Source organism: Ambystoma mexicanum, chromosome 3p (genome assembly GCF_040938575.1).
Source record: "Ambystoma mexicanum isolate Mex_15411 chromosome 3p, UKY_AmexF1_1, whole genome shotgun sequence".
In the NCBI taxonomy this organism is placed as follows: Eukaryota; Metazoa; Chordata; class Amphibia; order Caudata; family Ambystomatidae; genus Ambystoma; species Ambystoma mexicanum.
In genome coordinates, this window is record NC_090925.1 from 167,005,471 (window position 1) to 167,025,685 (window position 20,215).

Below are 20,215 nucleotides of genomic sequence, written 5' to 3' on the forward strand. Positions count from 1 at the left end.
TTGGGGTTTTTTCTCTCTTACCCAGGCATGTGGTTCTTTCTCTATTTCCCCGGCTTGGGGTTCTTTCTCTCACAGCGGCTTGCGGTTTTTTCTCCCTTACCCTGGCATGTGGTTCTTTCTCTCTCTCACCGGCTTGTTTTTTTTCTCTCTTAACCAGGCATGTGGTTCTTTCTCTCTCCCTGGCTTTGGGTTCTTTCTCTCTTACCCTGGCATGTGGTTCTTTCTCTCTATCCCCGGGCTTGGGGTTCTTTCTCTCTTACCATGGCATGTGGTTCTTTCGCTCTCTCCCCGGCTTGGGGTTCTTTCTCTCTTACCCTGGCATGTGGTTCTTTCTCTCTCTCCCCGGCTTGGGGTTATTTCTCTCTTACCGTGGCATGTGGTTCTTTCTCTCTCTCCCCGGCTTGGGGTTCTTTCTCTCTCTCTCCCCGGCTTGGGGTTCTTTCTCTCTCTCCCGGCTTGGGGTTCTTTCTCTGTCTCCCCGGCTTGGGGTTCTTTCTCTCTCACCCTGGCATGTGGTTCTTTCTCTCTCTCCCTGGCTTGAGGTTCTTTCTCTCTAACTCTGGCTTGGGGTTCTTTCTCTCTCTTCCCGGATTGGAGTTCTTTCTTTCTTACCATGGCATGTGGTTCTTTCGCTCTCTCAGCGACTTGGGGTTCTTTCTCTCTTACCCTGGCATGTGGTTCTTTCTCTCTCACCCAGGCTTGGGGTTCTTTCTCTCTTACCGTGGCATTTGCTTCTTTCGCTCTCTTCCCGGCTTGGGGATCTTTCTCTCTCTCTCTCCCCGGCCTGGGGTTCTTTCTTTCTTACCATGGCATGTGGTTCTTTCTCTCTCTCCCTGGCTTGGGGTTCTTTCTCTCTTTCCCCGGCTTTGGGTTCTTTCTCTCTTATCCTGGCATGTGGTTCTTTCTCTCTCTCTCCGGCTTGGGGTTCTTTCCCTCTTACCCAGGCATGTGGTTCTTTCTCTCTCTCCCCTGCTTGGGGTTCTTTCTCTCTCTCCCCGGCTTGTGGTTCTTTAGCTCTAACCATGGCATGTGGTTCTTTCTCTCTCTCCCCGGCTTGGTGTTCTTTCTATCACAGTGGCTGGGAGTTCTTTCTCTCACAGCGGCTTGGGGTTCTTTCTCTCTTACCCCGGCATGTGGTTCTTTCTCTCTCTCCCCGGCTTAGGGTTCTTTCTCTCACAGCGGCTTGGGGTTCTTTCTCTCTTACCCTGGCATGTGGTTCTTTCTCTCTCTCCCCGGCTTGGGGTTTTTTCTCTCTTACCCAGGCCAGGTTCTTTCTCTATTTCCTTGGCTTGGGGTTCTTTCTCTCACAGGGGCTTGGGGTTCTTTCTCTCTTACCCTGGCATGTGGTTCTTTCTCTCTCCGCCCGGCTTGGTTTTTTTTCTCTCTTACCCAGGCATGTGTTTCTTTCTCTCTTCCTGGCTTGGGGTTCTTTCTCTCTTACCCTGACATGTGGTTCTTTCTCTCTCTCCCTGGCTTGAGGTTCTTTCTCTCTAACTCTGGCTTGGGGTTCTTTCTCTCTCTTCCCGGATTGGAGTTCTTTCTTTCTTACCATGGCATGTGGTTCTTTCGCTCTCTCAGCGACTTGGGGTTCTTTCTCTCTTACCCTGGCATGTGGTTCTTTCTCTCTCTCCCAGGCTTGGGGTTCTTTCTCTCTTACCGTGGCATTTGCTTCTTTCTCTCTCTTCCCGGCTTGGGGTTCTTTCTCTCTCTCTCTCCCCAGCCTGGGGTTCTTTCTTTCTTACCATGGCATGTGGTTCTTTCTCTCTCTCCCTGGCTTGGGGTTCTTTCTCTCTTTCCCCGGCTTTGGGTTCTTTCTCTCTTATCCTGGCATGTGGTTCTTTCTCTCTCTCTCCGGCTTGGGGTTCTTTCCCTCTTACCCAGGCATGTGGTTCTTTCTCTCTCTCCCCGGCTTGGGGTTCTTTCTCTCTCTCCTCGGATTGTGGTTCTTTAGCTCTTACCATGCCATGTGGTTCTTTCTCTCTCTCCCCGGCTTGGTGTTCTTTCTATCACAGCGGCTGGGAGTTCTTTCTCTCACAGCGGCTTGGGGTTCTTTCTCTCTTACCCCGGCATGTGGTTCTTTATCTATTTCCCCGGCTTGGGGTTCTTTCTCTCACAGGGGCTTGGGGTTCTTTCTCTCTTACCCTGGCATGTGGTTCTTTCTCTCTCTGCCCGGCTTGGGGTTCTTTCTCTCTTACCATGGCATGTGGTTTTTTCGCTCTCTCCCCGGCTTGGGGTTCTTTCTCTCTTACCCTGGCATTTGGTTTTTTCCCTCTCCCTGGCTTTTGGTTCTTTCTCTCTTACCCTGACATGTGGTTCTTTCTCTCTCTGCCCGGCTTGGGGTTCTTTCTCTCTTACCATGGCATGTGGTTTTTTCGCTCTCTCCCCGGCTTGGGGTTCTTTCTCTCTTACCCTGGCATGTGGTTCTTTCCCTCTCTCCCCGGCTTGGGGTTCTTTCTCTCTTACCGTGGCATGTGGTTCTTTCTCTCTCTTCCCGGCTTGGGGCTCTTTCTCTCTCTCTCCCCAGCTTGGGGTTCTTTCTCTCTTACCGTGGCATGTGGTTCTTTCTCTCTCTCCCGGCTTGGGGTTCTTTCTCTCTCTCCCCGGCTTGGGGTTCTTTCTCTCTTACCCTGGCATGTGGTTCTTTCTCTCTCTCCCTGGCTTGAGGTTCTTTTTCTCTAAGACTGGCTTGGGGTTCTTTCTCTCTCTTCCCGGCTTGGGGTTCTTTCTCTCTTACCATGGCATGTTGTTCTTTCGCTCTCTCCCCGACTTGGGGTTCTTTCTCTCTTACCCTGGCATGTGGTTCTTTCTCTCTCTCTCAGGCTTGGGGTTCTTTCTCTCTTACAGTGACATTTGGTTCTTTCTCTCTCTTCCCGGCTTGGGGTTCTTTCTCTCTCTCTCCCCGGCCTGGGGTTCTTTCTTTCTTACCATGGCATGTGGTTCTTTCTCTCTCTCCTTGGCTTGGGGTTCTTTCTCTCTTTCCCCGGCTTTGGCTTCTTTGTCTCTTACCCTGGCATGTGGTTCTTTCTCTCTCTCCCTGGCTTGGGGTTATTTCCCTCTTACCCAGGCATGTGGTTCTTTCTCTCTCTCCCCGGCTTGGGGTGCTTTCTCTCTTTCCCCGGCTTTGGGTTCTTTCTCTCTTATCCTGGCATGTGGTTCTTTCTCTCTCTCTCCGGCTTGGGGTTCTTTCCCTCTTACCCAGGCATGTGGTTCTTTCTCTCTCTCCCCGGCTTGGGGTTCTTTCTCTCTCTCCTCGGATTGTGGTTCTTTAGCTCTTACCATGCCATGTGGTTCTTTCTCTCTCTCCCCGGCTTGGTGTTCTTTCTATCACAGCGGCTGGGAGTTCTTTCTCTCACAGCGGCTTGGGGTTCTTTCTCTCTTACCCCGGCATGTGGTTCTTTATCTATTTCCCCGGCTTGGGGTTCTTTCTCTCACAGGGGCTTGGGGTTCTTTCTCTCTTACCCTGGCATGTGGTTCTTTCTCTCTCTGCCCGGCTTGGGGTTCTTTCTCTCTTACCATGGCATGTGGTTTTTTCGCTCTCTCCCCGGCTTGGGGTTCTTTCTCTCTTACCCTGGCATTTGGTTTTTTCCCTCTCCCTGGCTTTTGGTTCTTTCTCTCTTACCCTGACATGTGGTTCTTTCTCTCTCTGCCCGGCTTGGGGTTCTTTCTCTCTTACCATGGCATGTGGTTTTTTCGCTCTCTCCCCGGCTTGGGGTTCTTTCTCTCTTACCCTGGCATGTGGTTCTTTCCCTCTCTCCCCGGCTTGGGGTTCTTTCTCTCTTACCGTGGCATGTGGTTCTTTCTCTCTCTTCCCGGCTTGGGGCTCTTTCTCTCTCTCTCCCCAGCTTGGGGTTCTTTCTCTCTTACCGTGGCATGTGGTTCTTTCTCTCTCTCCCGGCTTGGGGTTCTTTCTCTCTCTCCCCGGCTTGGGGTTCTTTCTCTCTTACCCTGGCATGTGGTTCTTTCTCTCTCTCCCTGGCTTGAGGTTCTTTTTCTCTAAGACTGGCTTGGGGTTCTTTCTCTCTCTTCCCGGCTTGGGGTTCTTTCTCTCTTACCATGGCATGTTGTTCTTTCGCTCTCTCCCCGACTTGGGGTTCTTTCTCTCTTACCCTGGCATGTGGTTCTTTCTCTCTCTCTCAGGCTTGGGGTTCTTTCTCTCTTACAGTGACATTTGGTTCTTTCTCTCTCTTCCCGGCTTGGGGTTCTTTCTCTCTCTCTCCCCGGCCTGGGGTTCTTTCTTTCTTACCATGGCATGTGGTTCTTTCTCTCTCTCCTTGGCTTGGGGTTCTTTCTCTCTTTCCCCGGCTTTGGCTTCTTTGTCTCTTACCCTGGCATGTGGTTCTTTCTCTCTCTCCCTGGCTTGGGGTTATTTCCCTCTTACCCAGGCATGTGGTTCTTTCTCTCTCTCCCCGGCTTGGGGTGCTTTCTCTCTCTCCCCGGCTTGGGGTTCTTTCTCTCTTACCCTGGCATGTGGTTCTTTCTATCTCTCCCCGGCTTGGGGTTCTTTCTCTCTTACACTGGCTTGGGGTTCTTTCTTTCTTACCCTGGCATGTGGTTCTTTCTCTCTCTCCCCGGCTTGGGGTTCTTTCTCTCTTACACTGGCTTGGGGTTCTTTCTCTCGTACCCTGGCATGTGATTCTTTCTCTCTCTCTCCGGCTTGGGGTTCTTTCTCTCTTCTCCCGGCTTGGGGTTCTTTCTCTCTTACCGTGGCATGTGGTTCTTTCTCTCTCTTCCCGGCTTGGGGCTCTTTCTCTCTCTCTCCCCAGCTTGGGGTTCTTTCTCTCTTACCGTGGCATGTGGTTCTTTCTCTCTCTCCCGGCTTGGGGTTCTTTCTCTCTCTCCCCGGCTTGGGGTTCTTTCTCTCTTACCCTGGCATGTGGTTCTTTCTCTCTCTCCCTGGCTTGAGGTTCTTTTTCTCTAAGACTGGCTTGGGGTTCTTTCTCTCTCTTCCCGGCTTGGGGTTCTTTCTCTCTTACCATGGCATGTTGTTCTTTCGCTCTCTCCCCGACTTGGGGTTCTTTCTCTCTTACCCTGGCATGTGGTTCTTTCTCTCTCTCTCAGGCTTGGGGTTCTTTCTCTCTTACAGTGACATTTGGTTCTTTCTCTCTCTTCCCGGCTTGGGGTTCTTTCTCTCTCTCTCCCCGGCCTGGGGTTCTTTCTTTCTTACCATGGCATGTGGTTCTTTCTCTCTCTCCTTGGCTTGGGGTTCTTTCTCTCTTTCCCCGGCTTTGGCTTCTTTGTCTCTTACCCTGGCATGTGGTTCTTTCTCTCTCTCCCTGGCTTGGGGTTATTTCCCTCTTACCCAGGCATGTGGTTCTTTCTCTCTCTCCCCGGCTTGGGGTGCTTTCTCTCTCTCCCCGGCTTGGGGTTCTTTCTCTCTTACCCTGGCATGTGGTTCTTTCTATCTCTCCCCGGCTTGGGGTTCTTTCTCTCTTACACTGGCTTGGGGTTCTTTCTTTCTTACCCTGGCATGTGGTTCTTTCTCTCTCTCCCCGGCTTGGGGTTCTTTCTCTCTTACACTGGCTTGGGGTTCTTTCTCTCGTACCCTGGCATGTGATTCTTTCTCTCTCTCTCCGGCTTGGGGTTCTTTCTCTCTTCTCCCGGCTTGGGGTTCTTTCTCTCTTACCCTGGCATGTGGTTCTTTCTCTCTCTCCCCTGCTTGGGGTTCTTTCTCTCTCTCCCCTGCTTGGGGTTCTTTCTCTCTTACCGTGGCATGTGGTTCTTTCTCTCTCTCCCCGGCTTGGGGTTCTTCCTCTCTCTCCCAGGCTTGGGGTTCTTTCTCTCTTACCCTGGCATGTGGTTCTTTCTCTTTCTCCCCGGCTTGGGGTTCTTTCTCTCTTACCCTGGCATGTGGTTCTTTCTCTCTCTCCCCAGCTTGGGGTTCTTTTTCTATTACCCTGGCATGTGGTTCTTTCTCTCTCTCCCCGGCTTGGGGTTCTTCCTCTCTCTCCCAGGCTTGGGGTTCTTTCTCTCTTACCCTGGCATGTGGTTCTTTCTCTTTCTCCCCGGCTTGGGGTTCTTTCTCTCTTACCCTGGCATGTGGTTCTTTCTCTCTCTCCCCAGCTTGGGGTTCTTTCTCTCTTACCCTGGCATGTGGTTCTTTCTCTCTCTCCCCGGCTTGGGGTTTTTTCTCTCTTACCCAGGCCAGGTTCTTTCTCTATTTCCTTGGCTTGGGGTTCTTTCTCTCACAGGGGCTTGGGGTTCTTTCTCTCTTACCCTGGCATGTGGTTCTTTCTCTCTCCGCCCGGCTTGGTTTTTTTTCTCTCTTACCCAGGCATGTGTTTCTTTCTCTCTTCCTGGCTTGGGGTTCTTTCTCTCTTACCCTGACATGTGGTTCTTTCTCTCTCTCCCTGGCTTGAGGTTCTTTCTCTCTAACTCTGGCTTGGGGTTCTTTCTCTCTCTTCCCGGATTGGAGTTCTTTCTTTCTTACCATGGCATGTGGTTCTTTCGCTCTCTCAGCGACTTGGGGTTCTTTCTCTCTTACCCTGGCATGTGGTTCTTTCTCTCTCTCCCAGGCTTGGGGTTCTTTCTCTCTTACCGTGGCATTTGCTTCTTTCTCTCTCTTCCCGGCTTGGGGTTCTTTCTCTCTCTCTCTCCCCAGCCTGGGGTTCTTTCTTTCTTACCATGGCATGTGGTTCTTTCTCTCTCTCCCTGGCTTGGGGTTCTTTCTCTCTTTCCCCGGCTTTGGGTTCTTTCTCTCTTATCCTGGCATGTGGTTCTTTCTCTCTCTCTCCGGCTTGGGGTTCTTTCCCTCTTACCCAGGCATGTGGTTCTTTCTCACTCTCCCCGGCTTGGGGTTCTTTCTCTCTCTCCTCGGATTGTGGTTCTTTAGCTCTTACCATGCCATGTGGTTCTTTCTCTCTCTCCCCGGCTTGGTGTTCTTTCTATCACAGCGGCTGGGAGTTCTTTCTCTCACAGCGGCTTGGGGTTCTTTCTCTCTTACCCCGGCATGTGGTTCTTTATCTATTTCCCCGGCTTGGGGTTCTTTCTCTCACAGGGGCTTGGGGTTCTTTCTCTCTTACCCTGGCATGTGGTTCTTTCTCTCTCTGCCCGGCTTGGGGTTCTTTCTCTCTTACCATGGCATGTGGTTTTTTCGCTCTCTCCCCGGCTTGGGGCTCTTTCTCTCTTACCCTGGCATTTGGTTTTTTCCCTCTCCCTGGCTTTTGGTTCTTTCTCTCTTACCCTGACATGTGGTTCTTTCTCTCTCTGCCCGGCTTGGGGTTCTTTCTCTCTTACCATGGCATGTGGTTTTTTCGCTCTCTCCCCGGCTTGGGGTTCTTTCTCTCTTACCCTGGCATGTGGTTCTTTCCCTCTCTCCCCGGCTTGGGGTTCTTTCTCTCTTACCGTGGCATGTGGTTCTTTCTCTCTCTTCCCGGCTTGGGGCTCTTTCTCTCTCTCTCCCCAGCTTGGGGTTCTTTCTCTCTTACCGTGGCATGTGGTTCTTTCTCTCTCTCCCGGCTTGGGGTTCTTTCTCTCTCTCCCCGGCTTGGGGTTCTTTCTCTCTTACCCTGGCATGTGGTTCTTTCTCTCTCTCCCTGGCTTGAGGTTCTTTTTCTCTAAGACTGGCTTGGGGTTCTTTCTCTCTCTTCCCGGCTTGGGGTTCTTTCTCTCTTACCATGGCATGTTGTTCTTTCGCTCTCTCCCCGACTTGGGGTTCTTTCTCTCTTACCCTGGCATGTGGTTCTTTCTCTCTCTCTCAGGCTTGGGGTTCTTTCTCTCTTACAGTGACATTTGGTTCTTTCTCTCTCTTCCCGGCTTGGGGTTCTTTCTCTCTCTCTCTCCCCGGCCTGGGGTTCTTTCTTTCTTACCATGGCATGTGGTTCTTTCTCTCTCTCCTTGGCTTGGGGTTCTTTCTCTCTTTCCCCGGCTTTGGCTTCTTTGTCTCTTACCCTGGCATGTGGTTCTTTCTCTCTCTCCCTGGCTTGGGGTTATTTCCCTCTTACCCAGGCATGTGGTTCTTTCTCTCTCTCCCCGGCTTGGGGTGCTTTCTCTCTCTCCCCGGCTTGGGGTTCTTTCTCTCTTACCCTGGCATGTGGTTCTTTCTATCTCTCCCCGGCTTGGGCTTCTTTCTCTCTTACACTGGCTTGGGGTTCTTTCTTTCTTACCCTGGCATGTGGTTCTTTCTCTCTCTCCCCGGCTTGGGGTTCTTTCTCTCTTACACTGGCTTGGGGTTCTTTCTCTCTTACCCTGGCATGTGATTCTTTCTCTCTCTCTCCGGCTTGGGGTTCTTTCTCTCTTCTCCCGGCTTGGGGTTCTTTCTCTCTTACCCTGGCATGTGGTTCTTTCTCTCTCTCCCCTGCTTGGGGTTCTTTCTCTCTCTCCCCTGCTTGGGGTTCTTTCTCTCTTACCGTGGCATGTGGTTCTTTCTCTCTCTCCCCGGCTTGGGGTTCTTCCTCTCTCTCCCAGGCTTGGGGTTCTTTCTCTCTTACCCTGGCATGTGGTTCTTTCTCTTTCTCCCCGGCTTGGGGTTCTTTCTCTCTTACCCTGGCATGTGGTTCTTTCTCTCTCTCCCCAGCTTGGGGTTCTTTTTCTATTACCCTGGCATGTGGTTCTTTCTCTCTCTCCCCGGCTTGGGGTTCTTTCTCTCCCCGGCTTGGGGTTTTTCTCTCTTACCCTGGCATGTGTTTCTTTCTCTCTCCCCGGCTTGGGGTTCTTTCTCTCTTACCCTGGCATGTGGTTCTTTCTCTCTCTCCCCAGCTTGGGGTTCTTTCTCTCTCTCCCCGGCTTCGAGTTCTTTCTCTCTTACCCTGGCATGTGGTTCTTTCTCTCTCTCCCCGGCTTGGGGTTCTTTCTCTCTTACGCTGGCATGTGGTTCTTTCTCTCTCTCCCCGGCTTGGCGTTCTTTCTCTATTACCCTGGCATGTGGTTCTTTCTCTCTCTCTATGGCTTGGGGTTCTTTCTCTCTTACCCTGGCATGCGATTCTTTCTCCCTCTCCCCAGTTTGGGGTTCTTTCTCTCTTACCCTGGCATGGGATTCTTTCTCTCACAGCGGCTTGGGATTCTTTCTCTTTTACCCGGGCATGTGGTTCTTTCTCTCACTCCCCTGCTTGGGGTTCTTTCTCTCTCTCCCCGGCTTGGGGTTCTTTCACTCTTACCGTGGCATGTGGTTCCTTCTCTCCCCGGCTCAGGGTTCTTTCTCTCTCTCCCCAGCTTGGGGTTCTTTCTCCCTTACCCTGCCATGTGGTTCTTTCTCTCTCTCCCTGGCATGGGGTTCTTTCTCTCACAGCGGCTTGGGGTTCTTTCTCTCTTACCCTGGCATGTGGTTCTTTCTCTCTCTCCGGCTTGTGGTTCTTTCTCTCTTACCCTGGCATGTGGTTCTTTCTCTCTCTCCCCGGCTTGGGGTTCTTTCGCTCTTACCATGCCATGTGTTCTTTCTCTCTCTCCCCGGCTTGGGGTTCTTTCTCTCACAGGGGCTTGGGGTTCTTTCTCTCACAGCGGCTTGGGGTTCTTTCTCTCTTACCCAGGCATGTGGTTCTTTCTCTCTCTCCACAGCTTGGGGTTCTTTCTCTCACAGCGGCTTGAGGTTCTTTCTCTCTTACCCTGGCATGTGCTTCTTTCTCTCTCTCCCCGGCTTGGTGTTTTTTCTCTCTTACCCAGGAATGTGGTTCTTTCTCTCTTTCCCCGGCTTGGGGTTCTTTCTCTCACAGCGGCTTGGGGTTCTTTCTCTCTTACCCTGGCATGTGGTTCTTTCTCTCTCTCCCGGGCTTGGGTTTTTTTCTCTCTTACCCAGGCATGTGGTTCTTTCTCTCTCCCTGGCTTGGGGTTCTTTCTCTCTATACCCGGCTTGCGGTTCTTTCTCTCTTACCATGGCATATGGTTCTTTCTCTCTCTCCCCGGCTTGGGGTTCTTTCTCTCTTAAGCTGGCATGTGGTTCTTTCTCTCTCTCCCCAGCTTGGGGTTCTTTCTCTCTTACCGTGGCATGTGGTTCTTTCTCTCTCTCCCCGGCTTGGGGCTCTTACTCTCTCTCTCCCCGGCTTGGGGTTCTTTAACTCTTACCGTGGCATGTGGTTCTTTCTCTCTCTCCCCGGCTTGGGGTTCTTTCTCTCTTTCCCTGGCATGTGGTTCTTTCTCTCTCTCCCCGGCTTGGGGTTCTTTCTCTCTTACACTGGCTTGGGGTTCTTTCGCTCTTACCCTGGCATGTGGTTCTTTCTCTCTCTCCCCGGCTTGGGATTGTTTCTCTCTTACACTGGCTTGGGGTTCTTTCTCTCTTACCCTGTCATGTGGTTTTTTCTCTCTCTCTCCCCGGCTTGTGGTTCTTTCTCTCTTACCATGGCATGTGTTTCATTCTCTCTCTCCCCGTCTTGGGGTTCTTTCTCTCTTACCCGGGCATGTGGTTCTTTCTCTCTCTCCCCGGCTTGGGGTTCTTTCTCTCACAGCGGCTTGGGGTTCTTTCTCTCTTACCCAGGCATATGGTTCTTTCTCTCTCTCCCCGGCTTGGGATTCTTTCTCTCACAGCGGCTTGGGGTTCTTTCTCTCTTACCCAGGCATATGGTTCTTTCTCTCTCTCCCCGGATTGGGGTTCTTTCTCTCTCTCCCCGTCTTGGGGTTCTTTCTCTCTTACCGTGGCATGTGGTTCTTTCTCTCTCTCACCGGCTTGGGGTTCTTTCTCTCTTACCGTGGCATGTCGTTCTTTCTCTCTCTCTCCCCGTCTTGGGGTTCTTTCTCTCTCTCCCTGGCATGGGGTTCTTTCTCTCACAGCGGCTTGGGGTTCTTTCTCTCTCGCCCCGGCTTGGGGTTCTTTCTCTCTTAGACTGGCTTGGGGTTCTTTCTCTCTTACCCTTAATGTGATTCTTTCTCTCTTACCCTTAATGTGATTCTTTCTCTCTGTATCCCCGGCTTGGGGTTCTTTCTCTTTTACCCTGGCATGTGGTTCTTTCTCTCTCTCCCCTGCTTGGGGTTCTTCCTCTCTTACCCTGGCATGTGGTTCTCTCTCTCTCTCCCCGGCTTGGGGTTCTTTCTCTCTTTCCATGGCATGTGGTTCTTTCTCTCTCTCCCCGGCTTGGGGTTCTTTCTCTCTTACCCTGGCATGTGGTTCTTTCTCTCTCTCTACAGCTTGGGGTTTTTTCTCTCTTACCGTGGCATGTGGTTCTTTCTCTCTCTCCACGGCTTGGGGTTCTTTCTCTCACAGCGGTTTGAGGTTCTTTCTCTCTTACCCTGGCATGTGGTTCTTTCTCTCTCTCCCCGGCTTGCTGTTTTTTCTCTCTTACCCAGGAATGTGCTTCTTTCTCTCTTTCCCCGGCTTTGGGTTCTTTCTCTCACAGCGGCTTGGGTTTTTTTCTCTCTTACCCAGGCATATGGTTCTTTCTCTCTCTCCCCGGCTTGGGGTTCTTTCTCTCACAGCGGCTTGGGGTTCTTTCTCTCTTACCCAGGCATATGGTTCTTTCTCTCTCTCCCCGGCTTGGGGTTCTTTCTCTCTCTCCCCATCTTGGGGTTCTTTCTCTCTTACCGTGGCATGTGGTTCTTTCTCTCTCTCACCGGCTTGGGGTTCTTTCTCTCTTACCGTGGCATGTCGTTCTTTCTCTCTCTCTCCCCGTCTTGGGGTTCTTTCTCTCTCTCCCTGGCATGGGGTTCTTTCTCTCACAGCGGCTTGGGGTTCTTTCTCTCTCGCCCCGGCTTGGGGTTCTTTCTCTCTTAGACTGGCTTGGGGTTCTTTCTCTCTTACCCTTAATGTGATTCTTTCTCTCTTACCCTTAATGTGATTCTTTCTCTCTGTATCCCCGGCTTGGGGTTCTTTCTCTTTTACCCTGGCATGTGGTTCTTTCTCTCTCTCCCCTGCTTGGGGTTCTTCCTCTCTTAACCTGGCATGTGGTTCTCTCTCTCTCTCCCCGGCTTGGGGTTCTTTCTCTCTTTCCATGGCATGTGGTTCTTTCTCTCTCTCCCCGGCTTGGGGTTCTTTCTCTCTTACCCTGGCATGTGGTTCTTTCTCTCTCTCTACAGCTTGGGGTTTTTTCTCTCTTACCGTGGCATGTGGTTCTTTCTCTCTCTCCACGGCTTGGGGTTCTTTCTCTCACAGCGGTTTGAGGTTCTTTCTCTCTTACCCTGGCATGTGGTTCTTTCTCTCTCTCCCCGGCTTGCTGTTTTTTCTCTCTTACCCAGGAATGTGCTTCTTTCTCTCTTTCCCCGGCTTTGGGTTCTTTCTCTCACAGCGGCTTGGGTTTTTTTCTCTCTTACCCAGGCATGTGGTTCTTTCTCTCTCCCTGGCTTGGGGTTCTTTCTCTCTTACCCTGGCATGTGGTTCTTTCTCTCTATACCCGGCTTGGGGTTCTTTCTCTCTTACCATGGCATATGGTTCTTTCTCTCTCTCCCCGGCTTGGGGTTCTTTCTCTCTTACCCTGGCATGTGGTTCTTTCTCTCTCTCCCCAGCTTGGGGGTTCTTTCTCTCTTACCGTGGCATGTGGTTCTTTCTCTCTCTCCCCGGCTTGGGGCTCTTTCTCTCTCTCTCCCTGGCTTGGGGTTCTTTCACTCTTACCCAGGCATATTGTTCTTTCTCTGTCTCCCCGGCTTGGGGTTCTTTCTCTCTCTCCCCGTCTTGGGGTTCTTTCTCTCTTACCGTGGCATGTGGTTCTTTCTCTCTCTCACCGGCTTGGGGTTCTTTCTCTCTTACCGTGGCATGTCGTTCTTTCTCTCTCTCTCCCCGTCTTGGGGTTCTTTCTCTCTCTCCCTGGCATGGGGTTCTTTCTCTCACAGCGGCTTGGGGTTCTTTCTCTCTCGCCCCGGCTTGGGGTTCTTTCTCTCTTAGACTGGCTTGGGGTTCTTTCTCTCTTACCCTTAATGTGATTCTTTCTCTCTGTATCCCCGGCTTGGGGTTCATTCTCTTTTACCCTGGCATGTGGTTCTTTCTCTCTCTCTCCCCTGCTTGGGGTTCTTTCTCTCTCTCCCCGGCTTGGGGTTCTTCCTCTCTTACCCTGGCATGTGGTTCTCTCTCTCTCTCCCCAGCTTGGGGTTCTTTCTCTCTTACCATGGCATGTGGTTCTTTATCTCTCTCCCCCTCGGCTTGGGGTTCTTTCTCTTTTACCCTGGCATGTGGTTCTTTCTCTCTCTCCCCAGCTTGGGGTTTTTTCTCTCTTACCGTGGCATGTGGTTCTTTCTCTCTCTCCACGGCTTGGGGTTATTTCTCTCACAGCGGTTTGAGGTTCTTTCTCTCTTACCCTGGCATGTGGTTCTTTCTCTCTCTCCCCGGCTTGCTGTTTTTTCTCTCTTACCCAGGAATGTGCTTCTTTCTCTCTTTCCCCGGCTTTGGGTTCTTTCTCTCACAGCGGCTTGGGGTTCTTTCTCTCTTACCCTGGCATGTGGTTCTTTCTCTCTCTCCCGGGCTTGGTTTTTTTTCTCTCTTACCCAGGCATGTGGTTCTTTCTCTCCCCCTTGCTTGGGGTTCTTTCTCTCTTACCCTGGCATGTGGTTCTTTCTCTCTATACCCGGCTTGGGGTTCTTTCTCTCTTACCATGGCATATGGTTCTTTCTCTCTCTCCCCGGCTTGGGGTTCTTTCTCTCTTACCCTGGCATGTGGTTTTTTCTCTCTCTCCCCAGCTTGAGGTTCTTTCTCTCTTACCGTGGCATGTGGTTCTTTCTCTCTCTCCCCGGCTTGGGGCTCTTTCTCTCTCTATCCCTGGCTTGGGGTTCTTTCACTCTTACCATGGCATGTGGTTCTTTCTCTCTCTCCCCGGCTTGGGGTTCTTTCTCTCTTACCCTGGCATGTAGTTCTTTCTCTCTCTCCCCGGCTTGGGGTTCTTTCTCTCTTACCATGGAATATGGTTCTTTCTCTCTCTGCCCGGCTTGGGGTTCTTTCTCTCTTACCCTGGCATGTGGTTCTTTCTCTCTCTCTTACACTGGCTTGGGGTTCTTTCGCTCTTACCCTGGCATGTGGTTCTTTCTCTCTCTCCCCGGCTTGGGATTGTTTCTCTCTTACACTGGCTTGGGGTTCTTTCTCTCTTAGACTGGCTTGGGGTTCTTTCTCTCTTACCCTGGAATGTGATTCTTTCTCTCTGTATCCCCGGCTTGGGGTTCTTTCTCTCTTACCCTGGCATGTGGTTCTTTCTCACCCTGGCATGTGGTTCTTTCTCTCTCTCCCCTGCTTGGGGTTCTTTCTCTCTCTCCCCGGCTTGGGGTTCTTCCTCTCTTACCCTGGCATGTGGTTGTCTCTCTCTCTCCCCGGCTTGGGGTTCTTTCTCTCTTACCATGGAATATGGTTCTTTCTCTCTCTGCCCGGCTTGGGGTTCTTTCTCTCTTACCCTGGCATGTGGTTCTTTCTCTCTCTCCCAAGCTTGGGGTTCTTTCTCTCTTACCGTGGCATGTGGTTCTTTCTCTCTCTCCATGGCTTGGGGTTCTTTCTCTTGCAGTGGTTTGAGGTTCTTTCTCTCTTACCCTGGCATGTGGTTCTTTCTCTCTCTCCCCAGCTTGGTGTTTTTTCTCTCTTACCCAGGAATGTGGTTCTTTCTCTCTTTCCCCGGCTTGGGGTTCTTTCTCTCACAGCGGCTTGGGGTTCTTTCTCTCTTACCCAGGCATGTGGTTCTTTCTCTCTATACCCAGCTTGGGGTTCTTTCTCTCTTACCCTGGCATGTGGTTCTTTCTCTCTCTCCCAAGCTTGGGGTTCTTTCTCTCTTGCCGTGGCATGTGGTTCTTTCTCTCTCTCCATGGCTTGGGGTTCTTTCTCTTGCAGTGGTTTGAGGTTCTTTCTCTCTTACCCTGGCATATGGTTCTTTCTCTCTCTCCCCGGCTTGGGGTTCTTTCTCTCTTACCCTGGCATGTGGTTCTTTCTCTCTCTCCCCAGCTTGGGGTTCTTATTCTCTTACCGTGGCATGTGGTTCTTTCTCTCTCTCCCCAGCTTGGGGCTCTTTTTCTCTCTCTCCCTGGCTTGGGGTTCTTTCACTCTTACCATGGCATGTGGTTCTTTCTCTCTCTCCCCGGCTTGGGGTTCTTTCTCTCTTACACTGGCTTGGGGTTCTTTCGCTCTTACCCTGGCATGTGGTTCTTTCTCTCTCTCCCTGGCTTGGGATTGTTTCTCTCTTACACTGGCTTGGGGTTCTTTCTCTCTTACCTTGCCATGTGGTTTTTTCTCTCTCTCTCCCCTGCTTGTGGTTCTTTCTCTCTTACCCAGGCATATGGTTCTTTCGCTCTCTCCCCGGCTTGGGGTTCTTTCTCTCTCTCCCCGTCTAGGGGTTCTTTCTCTCTTACCTTGGCATGTGGTTCTTTCTCTCTCTCACCGGCTTGGGGTTCTTTATCTCTCTCCCCGGCTTAGGGTTCTTTCTCTCTTACCGTGGCATGTCGTTCTTTCTCTCTCTCTCCTCGTCTTGGGGTTCTTTCTCTCTCTCCCTGGCATGGGGTTCTTTCTCTCACAGCGGCTTGGGGTTCTTTCTCTCTCTCCCCGGCTTGGGGTTCTTTCTCTCTTAGACTGGTTTGGCGTTCTTTCTCTCTTACCCTGAAATTTGATTCTTTCTCTCTGTATCCCCAGCTTGGGGTTCTTTCTCTCTTACCCTGGCATGTGGTTCTTTCTCTCTCTCCCCTGCTTGGGGTTCTTTCTCTCTCTCCCTGGCTTGGGGTTCTTCCTCTCTTACCCTGGCATGAGGTTCTCTCTCTCTCTCCCGGGCTTGGTTTTTTTTCTCTCTTACCCAGGCATCTGGTTCTTTCTCTCTCCCTGGCTAGGGGTTCTTTCTCTCTTACCCTGGCATGTGGTTCTTTCTCTCTATCCCCGGCTTGGGGTTCTTTCTCTCTTACCATGGCATGTGGTTCTTTCTCTCTCTCCCCTGCTTGGGGTTCTTTCTCTCTCTCCCCGGCTTGGGGTTCTTCCTCTCTTACCCTGGCATGTGGTTGTCTCTCTCTCTCCCCGGCTTGGGGTTCTTTCTCTCTTACCATGGAATATGGTTCTTTCTCTCTCTGCCCGGCTTGGGGTTCTTTCTCTCTTACCCTGGCATGTGGTTCTTTCTCTCTCTCCCAAGCTTGGGGTTCTTTCTCTCTTACCGTGGCATGTGGTTCTTTCTCTCTCTCCATGGCTTGGGGTTCTTTCTCTTGCAGTGGTTTGAGGTTCTTTCTCTCTTACCCTGGCATGTGGTTCTTTCTCTCTCTCCCCAGCTTGGTGTTTTTTCTCTCTTACCCAGGAATGTGGTTCTTTCTCTCTTTCCCCGGCTTGGGGTTCTTTCTCTCACAGCGGCTTGGGGTTCTTTCTCTCTTACCCAGGCATGTGGTTCTTTCTCTCTATACCCAGCTTGGGGTTCTTTCTCTCTTACCCTGGCATGTGGTTCTTTCTCTCTCTCCCAAGCTTGGGGTTCTTTCTCTCTTGCCGTGGCATGTGGTTCTTTCTCTCTCTCCATGGCTTGGGGTTCTTTCTCTTGCAGTGGTTTGAGGTTCTTTCTCTCTTACCCTGGCATATGGTTCTTTCTCTCTCTCCCCGGCTTGGGGTTCTTTCTCTCTTACCCTGGCATGTGGTTCTTTCTCTCTCTCCCCAGCTTGGGGTTCTTATTCTCTTACCGTGGCATGTGGTTCTTTCTCTCTCTCCCCAGCTTGGGGCTCTTTTTCTCTCTCTCCCTGGCTTGGGGTTCTTTCACTCTTACCATGGCATGTGGTTCTTTCTCTCTCTCCCCGGCTTGGGGTTCTTTCTCTCTTACACTGGCTTGGGGTTCTTTCGCTCTTACCCTGGCATGTGGTTCTTTCTCTCTCTCCCTGGCTTGGGATTGTTTCTCTCTTACACTGGCTTGGGGTTCTTTCTCTCTTAGACTGGCTTGGGGTTCTTTCTCTCTTACCCTGGAATGTGATTCTTTCTCTCTGTATCCCCGGCTTGGGGTTCTTTCTCTCTTACCCTGGCATGTGGTTCTTTCTCACCCTGGCATGTGGTTCTTTCTCTCTCTCCCCTGCTTGGGGTTCTTTCTCTCTCTCCCCGGCTTGGGGTTCTTCCTCTCTTACCCTGGCATGTGGTTGTCTCTCTCTCTCCCCGGCTTGGGGTTCTTTCTCTCTTACCATGGAATATGGTTCTTTCTCTCTCTGCCCGGCTTGGGGTTCTTTCTCTCTTACCCTGGCATGTGGTTCTTTCTCTCTCTCCCAAGCTTGGGGTTCTTTCTCTCTTACCGTGGCATGTGGTTCTTTCTCTCTCTCCATGGCTTGGGGTTCTTTCTCTTGCAGTGGTTTGAGGTTCTTTCTCTCTTACCCTGGCATGTGGTTCTTTCTCTCTCTCCCCAGCTTGGTGTTTTTTCTCTCTTACCCAGGAATGTGGTTCTTTCTCTCTTTCCCCGGCTTGGGGTTCTTTCTCTCACAGCGGCTTGGGGTTCTTTCTCTCTTACCCAGGCATGTGGTTCTTTCTCTCTATACCCAGCTTGGGGTTCTTTCTCTCTTACCCTGGCATGTGGTTCTTTCTCTCTCTCCCAAGCTTGGGGTTCTTTCTCTCTTGCCGTGGCATGTGGTTCTTTCTCTCTCTCCATGGCTTGGGGTTCTTTCTCTTGCAGTGGTTTGAGGTTCTTTCTCTCTTACCCTGGCATATGGTTCTTTCTCTCTCTCCCCGGCTTGGGGTTCTTTCTCTCTTACCCTGGCATGTGGTTCTTTCTCTCTCTCCCCAGCTTGGGGTTCTTATTCTCTTACCGTGGCATGTGGTTCTTTCTCTCTCTCCCCAGCTTGGGGCTCTTTTTCTCTCTCTCCCTGGCTTGGGGTTCTTTCACTCTTACCATGGCATGTGGTTCTTTCTCTCTCTCCCCGGCTTGGGGTTCTTTCTCTCTTACACTGGCTTGGGGTTCTTTCGCTCTTACCCTGGCATGTGGTTCTTTCTCTCTCTCCCTGGCTTGGGATTGTTTCTCTCTTACACTGGCTTGGGGTTCTTTCTCTCTTACCTTGCCATGTGGTTTTTTCTCTCTCTCTCCCCTGCTTGTGGTTCTTTCTCTCTTACCCAGGCATATGGTTCTTTCGCTCTCTCCCCGGCTTGGGGTTCTTTCTCTCTCTCCCCGTCTAGGGGTTCTTTCTCTCTTACCTTGGCATGTGGTTCTTTCTCTCTCTCACCGGCTTGGGGTTCTTTATCTCTCTCCCCGGCTTAGGGTTCTTTCTCTCTTACCGTGGCATGTCGTTCTTTCTCTCTCTCTCCTCGTCTTGGGGTTCTTTCTCTCTCTCCCTGGCATGGGGTTCTTTCTCTCACAGCGGCTTGGGGTTCTTTCTCTCTCTCCCCGGCTTGGGGTTCTTTCTCTCTTAGACTGGTTTGGCGTTCTTTCTCTCTTACCCTGAAATTTGATTCTTTCTCTCTGTATCCCCAGCTTGGGGTTCTTTCTCTCTTACCCTGGCATGTGGTTCTTTCTCTCTCTCCCCTGCTTGGGGTTCTTTCTCTCTCTCCCTGGCTTGGGGTTCTTCCTCTCTTACCCTGGCATGAGGTTCTCTCTCTCTCTCCCGGGCTTGGTTTTTTTTCTCTCTTACCCAGGCATCTGGTTCTTTCTCTCTCCCTGGCTAGGGGTTCTTTCTCTCTTACCCTGGCATGTGGTTCTTTCTCTCTATCCCCGGCTTGGGGTTCTTTCTCTCTTACCATGGCATGTGGTTCTTTCTCTGTCTCCCCGGCGTGGGCTTCTTTCTCCCTTACCCTGCCATGTGGTTCTTTCTCTCTCTCCCTGGCATGGGGTTCTTTCTCTCACAGCGGCATGTGGTTCTTTCTCTCTCTCCCCGGCTTGGGGTTCTTTCTCTCTTACACTGGCTTGGGGTTCTTTCTCTCTTACCCTGGAATGTGATTCTTTCTCTCTGTCTCCCAGGCTTGGGGTTCTTTCTCTCTTACCTTGGTATGTGGTTCTTTCTCTCTCTCCCCTGCGTGGGGTTCTTTCTCTTTCTCCTGGGCTTGGGGTTCTTTCTCTCTTACCCTGGCATGTGATTCTTTCTCTCTCTCCCCGGCTGGGGGTTCTTTCTCTCTTACCCAGGCATGTGATTTCTTTCTCTCACAGCGGCTTGGGGTTCTTTCTCTCTTACCCTGGCATGTGGTACTTTCTCTCTCTCCCCAGCTTGGGGTTCTTTCTCTCTTACCCTGCCATGTGGTTCTTTCTCTCTCTCCCCGGCTTGGGATTCTTTCTCTCTCTCCCCAGCTTGGGGTTCTTTCTCTCTCTCCCCGGCTTGGGGTTCTTTCTCTCTTACCCAGGCATGTGGTTCTTTCTCTCTCTCCACGGCTTGGGGTTCTTTCTCTCACAGCAGCTTGAGGTTCTTTCTCTCTTACCCTGGCATGTGGTTCTTTCTCTCTCTCCCCGGCTTGGTGTTTTTTCTCTCTTACCCAAGCATGTGTTATTTCTCTCTCCCTGGTGTGGGGTTCTTTCTCTCTTACCCTGGCATGTGGTTCTTTCTCTCTCTCCCCAGCTTGGGGTTCTTTCTCTCTTACCCTGGCATGTGGTTCTTTCTCTCTCTCCCCAGCTTGGGGTTCTTTCTCTCTTACCGTGTCATGTGGTTCTTTCTCTCTCTCCCCGACTTGGGGGTCTTTCTCTCTCTCTCCCCGGCTTGGGGTTCTTTCACTCTTACCGTGGCATGTGGTTCTTTCTCTCTTTTCCCGGCTTGGGGTTCTTTCTCTCTTACCCTGGCATGTGGTTCTTTCTCTCTCTCCCCGGCTTGGGGTTCTTTCTCTCTTACACTGGCTTGGGGTTCTTTCGCTCTTACCCTGGCATGTGGTTCTTTCTCTCTCTCCCCGGATTGGGTTTGTTTCTCTCTTACACTGGCTTGGGGTTCTTTCTCACTTACCCTGTCATGTGGTTTTTTCTCTCTCTCTCCCCGGCTTGTGGTTCTTTCTCTCTTACCATGGCATGTGGTTCATTCTCTCTCTCCCCGGCTTGGAGTTCTTTCTCTCTTACCCTGGCATGTGGTTCTTTCTCTCTCTCCCTGGCTTGGGGTTCTTTCTCTCACAGCGGCTTGGGGTTCTTTCTCTCTTACCCAGGCATATGGTTCTTTCTCTCTCTCCCCGGCTTGGGGTTCTTTCTCTCTTTCCCCGTCTTGGGGTTCTTTCTCTCTTACCGTGGCATGTGGTTCTTTCTCTCTCTCACCGGCTTGGGGTTCTTTCTCTCTCTCCCCGTCTTGGGGTTCTTTCTCTCTTACCGTGGCATATGGTTCTTTCTCTCTCTCACCGGCTTGGGGTTCTTTCTCTCTCTCCCCGGCTTGGGGTTCTTTCTCTCTTACTGTGGCATGTCGTTCTTTCTCTCTCTCTCCCCGTCTTGGGGTTCTTTCTCTCTCTCCCTGGCATGGGGTTCTTTCTCTCACAGCGGCTTTGGGTTCTTTCTCTCTCTCCCCGGCTTGG